The sequence below is a fragment of the Staurois parvus genome, unplaced genomic scaffold (assembly GCF_062004578.1).
Source record: "Staurois parvus isolate SC_StPar_1 unplaced genomic scaffold, SC_StPar_1.0 ptg001325l, whole genome shotgun sequence".
NCBI classification, from domain to species: Eukaryota; Metazoa; Chordata; class Amphibia; order Anura; family Ranidae; genus Staurois; species Staurois parvus.
In genome coordinates this window covers 1,493,047-1,512,766 of record NW_028319121.1, presented here as the reverse complement: position 1 = coordinate 1,512,766, position 19,720 = coordinate 1,493,047, and the positions used below count along the sequence as shown (strand labels likewise).

The 19,720-nt window shown below is 41.5% G+C and overlaps 1 protein-coding gene across 1 annotated transcript in view; it reads right to left on the bottom strand.

The window, feature by feature from the left end:
* LOC149436995 (vomeronasal type-2 receptor 26-like) overlaps positions 1 to 19,720 on the bottom strand; it is a 186,056-nt gene that overhangs the window by 150,041 nt on the left and 16,295 nt on the right. Inside the window, exon 2 of the mRNA XM_089661201.1 lies at positions 1,724 to 1,894. The gene's annotated coding sequence lies outside the window, so the exon portion shown is untranslated. The remainder of the gene's footprint in view (positions 1 to 1,723; positions 1,895 to 19,720) is intronic.

The following is a 19,720-nucleotide window of genomic DNA, read 5'->3' as shown; positions in this document are numbered from 1 at the left end:
AAGTACACAATGGCTATGAATGGAAGCCATTGTGTACAACTGACATGTGATTGGTCACAGTGAACACATGGTACCAGTGTCATGCAGAGAGACCTGGTACAGTGACCCGGTGGACACAGCAGGTCACAGATCCCAAGGGTGCGCAAACAGGAGGACACCATATGACATCCATTCAGGATCACAGTGTTCCCATATTATTATAATAGGCCAGGCAAGACGTGGTTAAATGGTGTATTAGAGACAGCAGGGAGATATTTAATAGAGTATTACAGAGAGCATGGAAATAATAAGCATTATATTACCGAGATTAGGAGGATACTAAATAGTGTATTACAGAGAGCAGGAGAACATGGAGGTGACAGAAGAGACATTGATGAGCGTATTGCAGAGAGCAGGAGAACATGGAGGTGACAGAAGAGACATTAATGAGGGTATTACAGAGAGCAGGAGAACATGGAGGTGACAGAGGAGACATTGATGAGCGTATTACCGAGAGCAGGAGAACATGGAGGTGACAGAAGAGACATTGATGAGCGTATTACAGAGAGCAGGAGAACATGGAGGTGACAGAAGAGACATTAATGAGCGTATTACAGAGAGAAGGGAGACATTAAAGCTGAACTCCAGGATTTCTATGTATTGCATACTAACATTCATCCAGATTGGCACAATGTATGTGTATCTTATTCCTGATGAATTGTTGGGGAAGGTGGAAATGTGTGTAGAAGATGGTGCTACTACATACAGAATATCCACAATACACCATTTAATGACTTCTGGATCCTGCTCAGGTGCCCCACTGCACACTGACTACAGGGGGGGAGGGGAAGCATGTTCAGCACAGCCGCCATTCATAGAACCCCTTGTTCAGGTGATTTATGATTGGAGAAGTTGGAGATCAGCCCCTCCTGTCCACCTCATCCAGTAATGATGCGCTGAAATCAAGTTTGGTGAATTTCAAAACTCATCCCCACTTGTCACTTGCTGCAAGTTACAACATTGCAGTCTGATCAATGGGGAAGAGGAGACTAATGGCATCATCTCAACCGAGGAAAGAGTTGCTGGACTGGAGCTCAAGGATACATTCTTAGGTCTCATTTACACATACGATTCCCAACTCACTGGAAAAACAATTATCCCTCAATGTGTTCGGAGGACAGTACCACCCACTGAAAGCATCGGGGGGATAATGTTCACCGTGCTGCAATGCAAAACATCACAACCATTATTATTATTATTTTATTTCATGTACTTATATAGCGCCATCCATTTATGCAGCGCTTTACACATATATATTGTACATTCACATCAGTCCCTAACCCTTCAGGGGCGTACAATCTAAGGTCCCTAACTTACATTACAACCATGACATGTGTATACGCCTGTACGGCTGCCATGGGGGGCAGTCAGAAGGGGGTAAAATACAGCTTTACAGGTTGTTTTTACTGCCCCCCAACTTCAAGTGTAAACTTATCCTTAGTAATGAAATGTGAAGCTTTTCAGACAAATGATTCTGTTGCTATAGATTGTGACATCAGGAATTTCATTTTCATGCAGATTTATGAAGTTACTGAAAGGACCTCTTTAATTTGTAAAAGCTACAAAGCTCTTTACAGTTCCCTAACATTCAATTAAAATGTATTTGCCCTTGGTAAAGCAGTATGCATCAAATCTCAAATTGCAATACAACACAACAAAAGGAATCAGATCAACCAAAGCTTACGCTGAACAATCTGTGATGGTTTCTTCTCGAGGGAGAAATTCAAATTCCCTGCTGCTCAGTGAAAAGATTCCACCAATTATGATATCTCCAGCCTGGAATTGGTCCTCAAGGATAGCATATGTTGTCCGTATTCTGAGATGACATGCAGTGGTAGGAGATTTCATCGTGGATCTGCATATTAAAATGAAAAGCACACTGCTATAAAACAGAACCTCCAGTAGATGAAACGTCCTCATAGTTCCTCTAATGATGGTACAGAGATGCATTCATATTCAGTACAATGCAGATTGGCACTAGATCACTTTCTATAGATCTCAGTATGAAAGCAGCAGGATGGTCTGTTATTCAGTGCATGTGAATTGATCTTCTTACTGTTCTTCACATCTTTTATACAATTTTGTGTCATATTTTTACTATACTTCTGTCTGGTGCCACCAACCCAAACATGTTTGTTAAAACTCTTATAATATCTTCAAACACATATTGGCTTTCTTAGTTATCTTCATATTTTTTATTGAAGAGATTTGTCTTATGTTATTCCTGATACTTTAATCTTGAAATACAGAACTGTAATTTATGGATATTTTCAACTAATCTTATTATTCAATTTAAAAGCCCAGCTCCAACCAAACCTCACCCCTGGCCAGTTGGATGGGCATCAGATGGGATAAGAAATGGTGGGGAGGACTCCCCCTGCTGGAAAACAGATGTCTATAAAAACACATGTTCACATTTTATTATTGCTGGTGTCCTATTGAGGAGACTTATTATCCATTTCTGTCATAGTAACTGGTGTCAGATAGAACAGGAATTGAGGGAAATCTCCCCAGCAGTCTTCCCCCGTTCACCCCAAACCCTTAGCTTTATAAAACTTCCTACCTACACCTTGTGTTTTCCCCTGCATAGGATGTACATTAATCATGTAGTATCATGGTGTCATTTGTTGCCCTGTACACACAGCCTATAGTAAATCTTCCCATTCTGGTTTCAGAAGTCTCTGTGTTCAAACATGAAGCATGTGATATGGCACTGCACAGGTTAATGCATGTCCTTTGTAGTGTGAGAACTGACATTTCCTTTGATGAAACAACATATCCCACAATCCCTGTGTCCCTTGGCCCAGTGTTCTGCAGGTGAGAGCTAAATAGTAATTAGATCTGACACAGACACAAGCTGGCAGAGCAATTACCCAAGAGTTAAAATCAGTCTGTATATGCAGTGAAGCATGCTTGTTATACTCACTGTGGAACGTAAGGGATTTATCTTCCACATTGCATAAAAAGGTTGTTTGATCCTGTATTATCTGATCCTCCCCTTCTTCTACTGTCCCCAATCTATCTCCTGATAGAACTGAGCCTTGTGGGCAAGCTGCACATGCTCAGTTTGGTGTGTATTGCTTGATATTTTTTTTTGGGGGGGAGTGCACGTGCTCAGCACAGAGCCAATCAGAGCAGTCCAGACAGAAGGTCGGGGGTCCTACAGCTTCATTTGACAATCAGGGGAGAATGAAAACTCTGTCTACAAGCTTTGACCAGTGCTATGCTGGACACTGATAGAAGTCACAAGACTATTCTAACTACTTATGAGAAAAGATATTTAGCAGTTTAGATTAGTAAAATAATTGCATTTCCATGTTGTGTACCGTGGGAGACCAGATATGGTGAATGCAGGGTCCAGGGAGACCGGATATAGTGAATGCAGGGTCCGGGGAGACCGGATATAGTGAATGAAGGGTCCTGGGTTTAGCAACACTTTAATTCTCTACTGTCCTTGGCAGTGGGTAGACCTGTCTATAATGATGTGGCACTGCTCTTTGCAGAATTCTCCTAACAACCCAGGGTGACCTGATGATACACCCCTAGGGATCGGGTCTTTGATGTTCTGGGCTAACAGAAAATGGAGGAATAGTATTGAGTGTCATTTGTTGAATAAGAAGACTGGTGTTGAATCACATACTGGTGACTCTGCAGAGAACAATGCTGCAGAAACATTGAGTATGAAGAAGGAGCTCTATTTTTTATTTATTTATTTATTTAATTTAAATATTTATTAATTTTTCAGATACACAATTTGTACAAGCATACTCTTTAAAAAAAACATTAACACATTATCAAAACATTTATCATTTCACCCCCCCCCCCCCCCCGCACCTATGTACCACCCATCCCCCCATCTAACCCTTCCCCCCCTCTGCTTTGCATTTTCCTATTTGTTTCTGGAGATCCTGATCCCTATAGCAAAAAAAAGGAAAAAGTATAACCATATTATTCTATATTAGTCCCCCATACACTCCGTAATTAACTTCCTCCCATTTGTTCCATCTTATATGGTGACTCTCCATCCTATCTTCAATCATATGGTAAAGTTCCTCCAATTTACATATTTGATCCACCCTGTCAACCCAATCTTTTATTTTTGACGCCTCCTGTCTCCTCCAGAACTTGGGTATCAATCCCTTTGCTGCGTTCAAATAATACAATAAACCAGATCTTTTATATTTTTTGACTGAAAGCTTAGTACTATGAAAAAGGCAAATCTCTGGGTCTATTAGGATATCAACCTCTGTCATTTTCTGAATCAAGCTTACTATTTCCCCCCAGTACTCTTGTATTTTAGGACACTCCCACCATATGTGATACATTGTGCCTCTATCTCCACACCCACGCCAACATAAAGGTGAATTATCTCCACTCAATTTATGTGCCACACTCGGTGTGATATACCATCTTGCCAAACACTTATAATTAATTTCTACCTCCTGCATATATACATTTCCATGAATTATTCTATACATTTTCCTCTGTTTTTCTGCATTCATTGTTACTCCTATATCCCTTTCCCATTTTTCTATATATGGAGGCCTTATATCTGTGTTTATTTCAGTGAGAATCTTATATATTTTGGAAGTTCCATTTTTCCCATCTCCCCGTGTATCTAATAAATGCTGAAAAGGGTTCCAATCCTCTCTTGTTCTTAAAGGCTTTGGAAGCTTCCCTATAAAGTGTTTTGATTGAAAATAATGCCACTCATCCATTCTCGTAAAAATCTCTCCCTTTTTTTCCAATTCCTTAAGTGACCCCATTTCCACCCCCACCAGTATATCCCTTAATTGTGCATCTTCCTTCTTAATCCACTTCCCCGTGATACCTTCTTTACCCGGGGCATTAACAATGAATTAAATTCCCATCCCATCTGTTTGTGTAAAACATTCCAAACTCTTAAAACATTTAATGTGAACAAACTTGTGCTATCTGCTAATCCTCGACATTGTGGGGGTAACCATACAATTCTACTTAAATTGGTATTACTTAGTGTATTTTCTATTTTAACCCAGCTTTTCCCTCTTGCATTATATGTCCAGTCGAAAATTCTCGCCATTATTACCGAGTTATAATATCTTTTCAAGTCTGGTACTCCCAGCCCGCCTTTCTCTTTATTTCTACATAAAATGCCATGGCTTATTCTCAGTTTTTTATTCCTCCAGATAAATCTTGTTAACATTTTTTAATTGTTCTGAAATATACTTCTGGTAGTTTAATTGGTATCATTTGAAATTTATATAAAGTTTTTGGAACAATCATCATTTTTATCAAATTTATACGACCTATCCATGATGGGGTTCCCCCTCCTAATTTCCTTAGTTCATCCTTGATCTCATTTAACAATGGGATATAATTTAATTTATATAAGTTCTTGAAGGATAGTTAATTTTATTCCTAGATATTTAAATTCTTTTCTCTCCAAACAAAGGGAAAATCCTCCTGTAACCTATTTTTCTCTCTATTTGGAAGATTTATGCATAAAATCTCTGTTTTTGTTGGATTCATTCTTAAATTTGATATCTCACCATGCTCTTTCAGTGACCTCATTAAGTTTGGCAATGTTATCCTTGGGCTCCCACAAACAGCATATCATCTGCATAAGATGCTACCTTATGCTCTGTGTCTCCTATCCGTATTCCCTTTATATCTATATTATTCCTTATTGTAGCCAGTAGAGATTCCAATGACAAAACATATAGAAGTGGAGGAAGACGGCATCCCTGTCTTGTTCCATTTTGCATCCCGAAATACTCTGATAATTCCCCGTTAACCATGATTGCTGCAGAGGGTTGACTATATAATTTCCTTATCCATTCTCTCATTCTATGCCCTATCCCCAATACTTCCAATGTATCCATCATATATCCCCAATCTACTCTACTGAATGCCTTTTCAGCGTCACTCGAGAGTACCTTCGTAGGGATTTTCTCTTTCCTACTTTTTTGTATGAGAAACAAAGATCTTAGTCCATTGTCTCTACCCTCTCTCACTGGGACAAAGCCTACTTGATCTATGTGTATCCATTCCGGCATTAGGTCTTTCAACCTGTTTGCCAGAACTTTTTCAAATAATTTAGTATCAGTGTTTAATAAGGAAATAGGTCTATAACTTGAGCAGTGAGTAACATCCTTATCTCCTTTATGTATGAGAACTACATGTGCTTGTAGGGATTCCCTCCTTATTTCCATCTCTCCCCCCAATGCATTCATATATATCCTCAATTTAGGTACTAATAGTTCTTAATCTTTTTTATAATACTTCACAGTTTATCCATCTGGACCTGGACTTTTCCCAGCTGCAGTACTTTTTAGTGCTAGTTGTATTTCTTCCTGCATTATTGTTAATTCAAAGGGATTTTAATTGTTCCTCGCTTATTTTCGGTAATCCCGCCTTTTTTAAGTATGTCCGTCTTTTTTCTATTTTTTCTTCTCCATCTTTATTTATAGAACTATGAGGAGTAATACTATATAGATTATTATATTATTCTTTAAACACTTTAGCTATATCCTTAGTTGAATACACTAATTCTCCTTTGGTATCTTTTATTATCTATATAGTTCCTGAATTTTTTTTCTCTGAGCCCTCATTAAATACTTTCCTTGCCTGTCTCACCATCTACAGTTGCAAGAAAAAGTATGTGAACCCCTTGGGATTACGTGGAGTTTTGCATGAATTGGGCATGGTTCACATCAGACAGTGCTTCTTGAAACCAGTAAACCCAAAACAGGTGTGTGTTTTTTAAGGGCAGGACAGCTGTCAGCAACACATCCAATATCATCACACTATTTTTAGTCAAGGTTGGCTCACTCCTGGCTCCAATTAGCTCTGGGAGAAGTCATTAAGCTAGGGCCTCACATACTTTTTCCTCCCTGCACTGTGAATGTTTACATGTTATCTGCAATTAAACCATGGCAACATCTAATGTTTGTGTAGTATTATGTTCAGCAGACTGTGTTCTTCTATTGTTGTGACTTAGATGACGTTCAGAGCACATTTTATGCCCAATTCATGCAAAACTCCACGTAATCCCAAGGGGTTCACATACTTTTTCTTGCAACTGTATATATCTCACTTATCATTTTATTAAATACTCTTCTCTTATCTTCTTCCAGCAACTTATTTAATTCTCTTTTATTTATTTCCCTCTGCATAATCTCTTTTGTTACTCTATATTTATGTGTCTGCTCTAGTTCACAGAGTTCCCCAAGAAGCGCATTAATTTTTTCTCTTCTTTCCCTCTTCTTCTTTGCTCCGATCACTATCAGGATTCCTCTAATATAGGCCTTATGAGCCTCCCACACCGTTGCTACAGACACATCCCCTGAATCCTTTTCTTCAAAAAATTGCTCTATTTCTTTTTTAATTTTTTGATCCGTCTCTTATCCTGGAGAAGTGTCTCATTTAACCTCCATACTATGCCCCCATTCGGCTCCTTTCCCCATAATAATTGCATTGTGACAGGAGCATGGTCCGATATTGACATCACTTCTATTTTTACTTTGACCAAAGACTCAATAATTCGATGTTCCAGCAATATATAGTCCAATCTTGAATACATCTCAGGTGCATGGGAGTAAAACGTATAGTCTCTGTTCTTCATATGCTTAATTTTCCATATACCGTATATACTCGAGTATAAGCCGACCCGAATATAAGCCGAGGTACCTAATTTTACAACAAAAAACTGGGAAAAACTATTGACTCGAGTATAAGCCGAGGGTGGGAACACCAGTGGGAAGAATCATGCCTCATCATTGGTATCAGTGGGAAGAATCGTGCCTCATCATTGGTATCAGTGGGAGGAATAGTGCCCCATCATTGGTGTCAGTGGGAGGAATAGTGCCCCATCATTGGTATCAGTGGGAGGAATAGTGCCCCATCATTGGTGTCAGTGGCAGGAATAGTGCCCCATCATTGGTATCAGTGGGAGGAATAGTGCCCCATCATTGGTATCAGTGGGAGGAATAGTGCCCCATCATTGGTATCAGTGGGAGGAATAGTGCCCCATCATTGGTGTCAGTGGGAGGAATAGTGCCCCATCATTGGTGTCAGTGGGAGGAATAGTGCCCCATCATTGGTATCAGTGGCAGGAATAGTGCCCCATCATTAGTATCAGTGGGGGGAATAGCACCCCATTATTGGTGTCAGTGGAATAGTGCCCCATCTTTGGTGTCAGTGGGAGGAATAGTGTCCCATCATTGGTGTCAGTGGGAGGAATAGTGTCCCAACATTGGTGTCAGTGGGAGGAATAGTATCCCATCATTGGTGTCAGTGGGGGGGTGGAGGAATAGTGCCCCATCGTTGGTGTCAGTGGGGGGGAGGAAAAGTGCCCCATCGTTGGTGTCAGTGGGAGGAATAATGCCCCATCATTGGTATCAGTGACACCAATGATGGGGCACTATTCCTCCCTCTGACACTTGCTGACCCCTGTTCCAGTATGGTGCTGCTGCAGCCAGCATATGTGGTTGCAGCAGCACCTAAGCACGGCACACTTACCTGCATCTCCTTCACTCGATTTTCGCGGGGCCGCTCAGCTCCGCCTCCTCGCCGGTGATTGGCCACCCGTGTGCCTTTCCTGAGCTACAGTTCTGGCGGCCAATCACCGGTGAGAAGGCGGAGCCGAGCAGCCGCGCAAACATCCAGTGGACGAACCGAATGAAGGAGCAGCCGCGCTTCCTGGACCGGATCGTCGTGGGACCGGAGCCAGGTAAGAGACAGCAGCCCCCTGCCCACCCCTGTACTTAGTTTCCCTTCTGTTGGAAGGGGGGAGGAGCCATCTGCAGACGTTGACTCGTGTATAAGCCGAGGGGGCCGTTTTTCAGCACAAAAAATGTGCTGAAAAACTCGGCTTATACTCGAGTATATACAGAATCTACAAGTTGGCATTGGAATATCATTTGTTTCAAGAATCTCAAAGACCTACTTTCCTCTCTCTGCACAGGAGACATCATGTCTATCTGAGGGTTCATACAGAAATTGAAATCTCCTGCCACAATTAGACTACCTTTTTTAAAATCCATAACTTTTTTCAGAGTATTTTTTAGGAACATCTATTTCTTGTAGTTTTCTCTTCAGAAGCAGAAATCTCCCTTCAGGATCTACCAGTCTGTCTTCCAACTTAAACCTCATATTTTTTGCAAAACCTATTGCCACTCCCTTAGCTCTTCTAATTGGGGAATCTGCACAGAACCACAATGGATAATATCTGGAATTTAATTTCACATTTGTTTCTCGCCCCAAATGTGTCTCCTGTAAGAAAACCACTGAAGACAAACTATGCTGAATCTCTTTAAATATCCTAAATCTCTTCCTAGGGCTATGTAATCCATTAACATTATAAGTCATGAAGTGAATCTCTTCCATTCTTCCCTTATTCTCCTATCCCAGCAATGGGCAAACTACGGCCCGCGGGCCGTATACGGCCTGGCGGACCTTTTAATCCGGCCCGCGGAGCTAGGCTCCCGCAAGGCCAGTGGTCGGCAAGCCGCGGCTCTTTACAAACTTAGATGCGGCTCTCCTGTGTGCTGGGCGCCCGCTCCCCTCCCTCCTCTCGGGCGGGCGGGCGGCCTCCTCTCCTCCTCTCCCCTCCCCTCCTCTCGGATGGCCGCCCCCCCTCTCGGATGGCCGCCCCCTCCCTCCTCTCGGGCGTCAGGACTCTGCAGCTGTCAGGATGTAGGCGGGGCAGCCAGGATGTAGGCGGGGCAGCGTGACAAACTCTTCTCTCACAGTCCTCCCTGAAGACCAGAACGGCGCGGGAATACGAGAGGAACGCGCGGAGCAAAGGTAAGTGACACAGGGGGGACTTACTATATGGGGAATGAATTACTATATGGAGGACTTACTATATGGGGAATGAATTACTATATGGGGGACTTACTATATGGGGAATGAATTACTATATGGAGGACTTACTATATGGGGGATGAATTACTATATGGAGGACTTACTATATGGGGAATGAATTACTATATGGGGGACTTACTATATGGGGAATGAATTACTATATGGGGGACTTACTATATGGGGAATTAATTACTATATGGAGGACTTACTATATGGGGGATGAATTACTATATGGAGGACTTACTATATGGGGGAGGAATTACTATATGGAGGACTTACTATATGGGGAATGAATTACTATATGGAGGACTTACTATATGGGGGATGAATTACTATATGGGGGACTTACTATATGGGGAATGAATTACTATATGGAGGACTTACTATATGGGGGATGAATTACTATATGGAGGACTTACTATATGGGGAATGAATTACTATATGGGGGACTTACTATATGGGGGATGAATTACTATATGGGGGACTTACTATATGGGGAATGAATTACTATATGGAGGACTTACTATATGGGGAATGAATTACTATATGGGGGACTTACTATATGGGGAATGAATTACTATATGGAGGACTTACTATATGGGGGATGAATTACTATATGGGGGATGAATTACTATATGGGGGATGAATTACTATATGGAGGACTTACTATATGGGGAATGAATTACTATATGGGGGACTTACTATATGGGGAATGAATTACTATATGGGGGACTTACTATATGGGGGATGAATTACTATATGGGGGATGAATTACTATGGGGGATGAATTACTATATGGGGGATGAATTACTATGGGGGATGAATTAATATGGGGGATGAATTAATATGGGGGATGAATTACTATGTGGGGGATGAATTACTATGGGGGATGAATTACTATATGGGGGATGAATTACTATATGGGGGATGAATTACTATATGGGGGATGAATTGCTATATGGGGGATGAATTACTATATGGGGGACGAATTACTATATGGGGGACGAATTACTATATGGGGGACAAATTACTATATGGGGGATGAATTACTATATGGGGGATGAATTACTATGGGGGATGAATTACTATATGGGGGATTAATTACTATGCTTACTATGGGGGAATATTACTATACTTACTATGGATGACACATACACATCATTCATCTACTCTTGGTCCAGCCCCCGGGTCCAATATATGAACCCATTGCGGCCCTCAAGTCAAAAAGTTTGCCCACCTCTGTCCTATCCTCTCCTCCATCTCCTCTCTCCTAATCTCTTGTCCATATCTTTCCCTTCATTCTCTAGGACCTCTCCAGACTAATATACAGTGAGGAACAGACGTATTTGAACACCCTGCAATTTTGCAAGTTCTCCCACTTAGAAATCATGGAGGGGTCTGAAATTCACATTGTAGGTGCATTCCCACTCTGAGAGACAGAATTAAAAAAAAAATTCAGGAAATCACATTGTATGATTTTTAAAGAATGTATTTGTCTTGCACTGCTGAACGTAAGTACACCTGAGAAAATCAGTGTTAATATTTGGTACAGAAGCCTTTGTTTGCAATTACAGAGGTCGGACGTTTCCTGTAGTTCTTGACCAGGTTTACACACACTGCAACAGGGATTTTGGCCCACTCCTCCACACAGATCTCCTCTAGATCTGTCAGGATTCGGGGCTGTCATTGAGCAACACGGAGTTTCAGCTCTCTCCAAAGATGTTCTATTGGTTTTAGGTCTGGAGACTGGCTAGGCCACTCCAGAACCTTGATATGCTTCTTACGGAGCCACTCCTTGGTTATCCTGGCTGTGTGCTTTGGGTCGTTGTCATGTTGGAAGACCCAGCCATGACCCATCTTCAATACTCTGACTGAGGGAAGGAGGTTGTTGCTCAAAATCTTACAATAAATGACCCCATTCATCCTTTCCTTAATACAGTGCAGTCGTCCTGTCCCCTTTGCAGAAAAGCACCCCCAAAGCATGATGTTACCACCCCCATGCTTCACAGTAGGGATGGTGTTCTTGGGACTCATCCTTCTTTTTCCTCCAAACACAACAAGTGAAGTTTAGACCAAAAAGTTCTACTTTGGTCTCATTTGACCACATGACTTTCTCCCATTCCTCCTCTGGATCATCCAGATGGTCATTGGCAAACTTCAGACGGCCTGGACATGTGATGACTTGAGCAGGGGAACCTTCCGTGCAATGCATGATTTGAAACCATGACAGCCTAGTGTTCTACTGACAGTGACCTTTGAAACTGTGGTCCCAGCTCTCTTCATGTCATTGACCAGCTCCTCCCTTGTAGTTCTGGGCTGATTCCTCACCTTTCTTATCATCAGTGATACCCCACGAGGTGAGATCTTGCATGGAGCCCCAGTCCGAGGGAGACTGACAGTCGTCTTTAGCCTGTTTCATTTTCTAACAATTGCTCCAACAGTTGATCTATTTTCACCAAGCTGCTTGGCAATTGCCCCGTAGCCCTTTCCAGCCTTGTGGAGATCCACAATTTTGTCTCTGGTGTCTTTTGACAGCTCTTTGGTGTCTTTTGACAGCTCTTTGGTCTTGCCCATGGTAGTAGCTGGCGTCTGACTGACTGTGGGGTGGACAGGTGTCTTTAAAGAGCTCAGACAGGTGCTACTAGGTTAGATTAATGAGTGGAGTAGAGGTGGACATTTTAAAGGCACAGTAACAGGTCTTTGAGAGCCAGAATTCTTGCTGTTTCTTAGGTGTTCAAATACATATGTTCAGCACTGCAAGACAAATAAATTCTTTAAAATTTATACAATGTGATTTCCTGAATTTTTTTTTTATTCTGTCTCTCAGAGTGGGAATGCACCTACAATGTGAATTTCAGACCCCTCCATGATTTCTAAGTGGGAGAACTTGCAAAATCGCAAGGTGTTCAAATACTTCTGTTCCTCACTGTATCTCCTACTATATCGCAGAGTCTTAAACTACCTACCCACTCCCCATACCCTCCACCCACCCCCACTCCCATCCCTCCACCTCCTCCCCACCCCTCCACCCTCCCTAACCCCCCCCACAATGCCCTCCCCAACCCCATTTAGGACTATCATTTGCCTACGAATCATTTGTGGTCCTAATCCCACCTTTGATTCAACTTTAAGGTGGAGCTCTGACCATGTACTTTCAGAATGTTTGTCCCATCTCCCTTGTCCCGCCTTTCTCTAGTAACCAAGGGAGAGGAGGAGGGAAAATGAAAAAAATTCCACTTTCCCCTATTCCCCCCTCCCCCCTTCCCCCATCCCCACGAATTCACACGTGGGGAAAATGGTACAAAAAGTAGGGATAAAGAGAGAGAGAAAGGAAAGAAAAAAAAATTCAATTTTCCCCTATTCCCCCCTCCCCCATTCCCCCATCCCCACAGATTCACACATGGGGCAAATGGTACAAAAAGTGGGGATAAAGAGAAAGAGAAAAAAAAATAATATACCCACACATCTCTCCTTCTCCCCCCCCCCCCCACATCATTATTTCTGCTATTTATTCCCCCTAAGAGCTGCCTGCCATCTCTCTTTTTCTATACCCCCCATCTCCCTCTCCCCCTCCCCCCACCCAGGAATAACTTTTTTCTGCAACTCAAGACTTTTACAAAAATCTCTCATGTCCTCTGGGAATCTCATTCTTGCTGAATGACCATTTTTCCAACCGATTAAACAAGCTGGGAATCCCCAGCTGTATCTAACGTTCTGCTTTCTCATTTGTTCTAGTAATGGTTTCAGTGTTCTCCTTCTTGTTAAAGTTTCCACTGCTAGGTCAGCAAAGATCTGCAAATTTATATTGCCATATTTTATTGCCGCCCTTCCTTTTATCTTCTTCCAAAGCTCCTCTTTATCTCGATAATAATGGGATTGTACAATCACATCTCTCAAATTTTCTTTTCTACCTTCTTGCTGTAATCTTCCGATCCCATATACTTTATCAGTTTTAAGTAGCTCTGTTTCAGATCTGTCCATTACTATAACAAGCATTTCCCTATTGTTTCCATCAAATTTTCTCCTTGGGAAATCTCTAAGAAACCGCGTATCCTTAAGTTACGTCGTCTATCCCTGTTCTCCTGATTTTCCAATTTATATAGCAGATTTCTCTGTACTTTTCTCATTTCTGTCATCCGTCTCTCTAAATTTTTTATGGCTTGGGCATGTTTATCCAGTTTTTCCTCCGTATCTTCTACCATCAACAATACCTGTCCCAAATCTTTATGCAATTTCACCATCTCCTGTTTTATTGATCTTTCTAATCCTTTAAACATTTCAGCTATTACTATTTTAGTGGGTAATTGTGAGTTCTTTTTTTGTTCTTCTGTGTTCTCCAAATCAGCTATTTTTCCTATATCTCCTTCCTCTATATCTTGACTAATATTTGTAATTTCCAGGGATAGTCTACAGCATTCTCCATTGCTGTTTTCCATCTCAGTTCTTCCACTTATTCCTTGTTGTCTCTCGGGGGTCTGTTTGTCTTGTTGGGGTATATATTTTTTAATTGAGCTTGTCTGGGAGGCCTTTGGCCCTCCTCCTTTTATCTTTTATTTTTCATACTGTTGAAATTTTTCTTTTTCTCCTTTCTCCCCTCCCTCCTAGAGACCTCTGTTAGTATCCAGTTCCCTTTTGGGTCCTATCGATTTTCATTTATCCTCCTTCCACTTCTTCTTTTGACAAGATCCCCTGGGTGCCACCCCCCCCCCCCCCTCAATTTTACTTCACAGTTCCAATCAATTTTAATGAGTTTATTTCATTTATTTTTCATTTACATTTCATCTCACTCACCATCCTGATCTCTTCTTCCTCCACACCAAATGATTCAGGCTTCTAGTGTTCTTCTCCTGAGTGAGTGAGATGCCTGCTTCTATGGTTGTTGGTATAGGCCTTCAGGAGGGGGACTCCCTCAGTGCACCAACAGAGGTCCCGACAGCTCCAGACTGATGTAACGGGGGGAGAAACGGAGAGGGGAGAGAGGTTCGCCACTTCCTTCACGCCTGCCGGCTTCTCTTAGCTCCCAGGACTCCTTTGCGGTGAGTCATGTGACTGCTCGGTGTCCATGCTGCTCCTTTGCACTGCCAGGGATCTCTGCTCTCCTCCTCCAGCCTCAGCCGCACACTCTCTGCCACTGGCTAGCCTGAGCTGAAAGGGTCCGCACGCCTCACTCTCCTCCACAGGGGATCAGTCCCGCACCTAGGTAGGTCACGGCGGCTGCTCCTAGGGGATTTCCTCCTGTGTTCTAGCGGGACATTAGAGACGCCTGGAGCTGGGAGATCTCACATTGATCTCCCGCTTGGCGCCATGTGATTATATGCGCTCAGCTTGTGCAATGGACCCGTATACAGATCAAGGTCATAACACACTTGGGCATCAGATATTCCTCTTGCTCCTTCCTTCCTCAGTATTCCTCACCATGGATACATCACATGCAAAAATAGAATGGGACCACAATAATGCTCTCTGAATAGTAACAATTAATTAAAAGCTCCTAAAATCAACACTCACATTTAAAAAGCACCCACAGTGCTATGTATCTCAGCATGAATAAACATGGGTCATAGTGATTAGTACAGCCAGTGTCATACCCACAGCGCGGCTCCAAATCCTGTACGTGTTGCTGTCCTGCAACAGAACTTCCTCAGCCTATACCTTCCCAGCATTCTTATGTCAACATATCTCAAACTTTTAAAAACATAGGAACCCTTGTAGTTGTTAATGGCACCCTGAAATCCTTGGCCCAACTCTCCCAAGACTTTATCGTGCCTCCCACATTCTATTATCAGAGGATGCAGCTCACCCATGCCTTCCATGCTCAGTTCCCAGGGCCTCTCCTGCCCTGCTCCAATCTTATCTGATACAAGTGCTCAGAATGGACTGCACTGAAAAAGACACCCCCCACCTATATGCTCATCTAATGTCAGTTTCTCTGCCTGTGAAGGAGAACCTTTGAGACAGGTGGTTGTGAGATGCTCTGGACCTGGATAATGATGATTAGGATGATATTTGGGACTTTCCCTTCAGATCTCTGGTCTCCCTCCATGATAGACTGATACAATTTAAGATTGTGCATAGAGAATATTTTACACCGTCTAGGTTTCACAAAATGAACACCTCTTGCTCCCCAGAGTGCTAAAGGTGTGGCCATTCCCTGGGGATGTCTCCCACATCTTTTGGCATTGGTCCTTTGTTTCCATTTTTTTGGGGGGTCATAACCCTAATAAATAAATTGACGTCTGTTCCTTTGAGACCCAACATAATGATTTGCCTATTAGGCGTGGTGGAAAACATACTCCCAACTAGAGCTGAAAGGACCCTTGCTAACTGCCTTCTTTTCTACGCAAGAAAAGCTATAACTTTACAATGGAAGAAGTCCATCCCCACCTCCTTCTGGAAGCAGCTGGTGAATGCTAGTTTACCTCTCTATAAGGACACCTACATACACAGGGGTGGCCCTGTTAAATATGACAAGGTTTGGTCTAAATGGCTTGTGGAACCCACAACTGCATCCTCTGTATCTTTTACTAGATCTTAAGGGGTTTCTGCACTCTATTTCTGTTCCTATGAGTATGTAGATATCCAGCAATTGTAATATTTCATCCTGTGATTTATTCTGCATTTACTCTTTATTGAGCACAGAACTCTGGGCCACACGTGTTTGTGTTCTAAGTGTATACTCCACTTGTGTCATGCTGATGTGAATTGTTCCATGTCACCCCTGTTTATTTTTTGTCTGTTTGTAGATTTTTAATAAATTGGATTTCTTAAAAAAAAAAGAAACCCTTGAAATAACTTTGAGGTCCTGAGGAACCCCTATTAATTAATACACTATCTACAGTTCACAATACATTAGTTGAAGGTCATTGGGAAAAATGCTCCTGACAGTTGTAGCCATTGGGAAGAATTCCACTTCCCTTTAACAAATTGGGCTTTCTTTTGGTGGTAAATGGTAATGGTTATCTCCAGATTTTTTTTTATTGTCAAAGGAAAACTGGCTCAAAATGGTAAGAAAAAACATTTTTTAAAATGTAGCTGTATATTTCTTGCTACTACCATAACCTACCCCCAAAGAAAGACCCAGAAACAATAGTGCACATTTTTCTTTTTTTTAATCCTAACTAAAATACACTGACACTAAGACCCTGATTTACTATGAATTGAGTCTACCAGCAGACGCTGAACATTCAGGCAGACTCAATTCAAACAGTCTAGACCTGTCAGTCTTCTGAAAGGTGTCTAGCAAACTCATTGGAAAGCGTCTACTTGTAGACTCTTTCCTGTTAGTAATTGTAAAATCGCATCTGGCACATTGTTAGGTGCAATACCGGATATGTTCGCTAGATGGCGCACAACCACGGGCTTTGTCCCATTGGCGTTTTTCTGTTTGCATATGAGAATACTTAGAATGTAAAATAAAAAGTACACCTATATTATATTTTTTTAATTTTTTAAATTTTTTTTGCTGTTTCTCCAAAATGATCAGACAACTAATGCATTTACTAATAAATGTCATACATTCTATTTTTAAATGTTAAACTTTTACACATTTATATCTCAAATAATTTGGAATGTGTAGTTCTAAGTTCCCAATATAATGATATAGCTTCCTTCTCTTTAATCATGTAACTATTCTATGTTAAAGTCATAGTGCAGCGCTATAAATGCATGTGATCAATAATGAACGCATGTAAAATCCAAAAAGTGCAAATAATTGCAATAATGATGTAAACTGGTAAATGGTGCTACAAAAAGTTCATATAATCATTCCTGAATAATGGAATGTCCTTTCTGTGAGAGTACCAACTCAGAGAGTGCCTGTTCATCACAGATAAACCACACATGCCACTCATAGGCACTCTCTGAGTTGGTACTCTCACACAAAGAACTTTCCTTTATATGACCTTTCTTTTAGCACCATTTACCATTTTACATCGTCATTAACAGGTGGCACAGTGGCTTAATGGTTAGCACATCTGCCTTGCAGTAAAAAGGTCATGGGTTCAAGTCCCAACCATGGCATCCCCTGCATGGAGTTTGCATGTTCTTCCTGTGCTTGAATGGGTTTCCTCCACATACTCCAGTTTCCTTCCACGCTCCAAAGACATGCTGGTAGGTGAATTGATTCCTGTCCAAATTGGCCCTAGAATATTTATGAATGTGAGTTAGGGACCTTCAATTGTACACCCCTTGAGGGTTAGGGACTGATGTGAATGTACAATATATGTGTAAAATTTACAGTGCTATATAAGTACCTTAAATAAATTATTGCACTTTTTGGATTTGACATGCATTTATGATTGATAACATGCATTTATAGCGCTGCACTATTTCTTTAACATATTTCTATTCTGGGACTGTTGCCAATACCCTGTGTGCTAGCTGCTACCTTCATATCTATGCTAGATTTATATTTATCTTGTGTAATACCATTTTAGTAGTCTATATAATTTGACCAGCGCTCACAATATCATTTTTAAACAATGTAATTATTCTACATTGGAGCTCAAACTCTGTCTCCTACAGTGGCTTAGTGGTTAGAACACAGAACTTACAGTACTTGGATTATGGGTTCTAATCCCAGTCATGGCTGCATCCCAGTTTGCATGCTTTCCCTGTATAGATATGTTTCTGCCAACACTCCAAAGACATGCTGTAAGGTTCATTGGGCCTAGTACATGGCTGAGTTTCTGCCCTTAGATTATAAGCTCCTTGACATTTATGAATGTTAAAAAAAATGGAGATAAATTTTCTGGGTTGTGCCAGTAATATTGATCAATCAATTAAGATTTTGCCTAATGACTAGAAAGTGGAAAGTGGATGAATGTTACCCGAGTCCTGTTCTTCTGACAAGCTGGAAATGTGCAAGTTTCATGCTGTGTATATTTCATTGTAACTTTTTTTATCTTCTTTTAAACCTGTCTCCTTATACAACTTGACCCCCTCCCCCACCCCATCATCACCTGTCCCATATGCAAATCTATAGATCACCGCCCCACTCTTTTTAACTATTTACTGATCAAGTGAATGTGTCTCATTTTCTATCAGCTACAGCTCAGATCTCACATTATTATACGATTGCTGATTGTATCTCACCACTAGTCTGATTGAATTCACAATTCCTGGTCAGTCCCGTTCCCTTACCTCTAATAATCTTTAGGACCAGTTCACACTACATGTGTTTCAGTTGCTTTTTCGGCATCACAAATGCACAGAAAGAAGGTTATGTGGTTGTCAATGTCATAGTTCACATCAGCGCTTGCATTTTCAGTGCATTGCAGGTGCTGTAAACAAAGTTGACCACGCTGCATTGTTTCTGCACAGAACTGTACTGGAATGCATTGAAACGCCCTTAAATGTACTAAAACGCACATGTCCCTAATTAAATTGAATAAAAAGAAAGTAGAAAGCACTAACTGGAAGGGATACAAAAATGCAATGCAACGTGTCCAAAACGCATCCAAAATGTACTGGAACACACTAAACATGCATGCCAAAAGGGCATGCAAAAGCGCATTAGGAACACATCTAGACTGTTTCTATAGTGTGAACTGGCCCTTAGGACTTGTTCACACCATTGGTGGTGCAGAAATGCATGCAAGAACACACATTTTCCAGCACAGCAAAGAAATGCAATGCCCTTTGCAGATGTGCGCAGGTACCATGATGAAAACGTAATTGCACCTACACATATCTATTAAAAACAGACCCATTCACAGCCACCAAAACGCATGGCACCACACTACTGTGCGGTTAGGTGCAACACACTTTTACAATAACATGCCTGCAGTATTTTTGCATGTTCCCACACATTAGGCAGGCCATTGAAATTAAC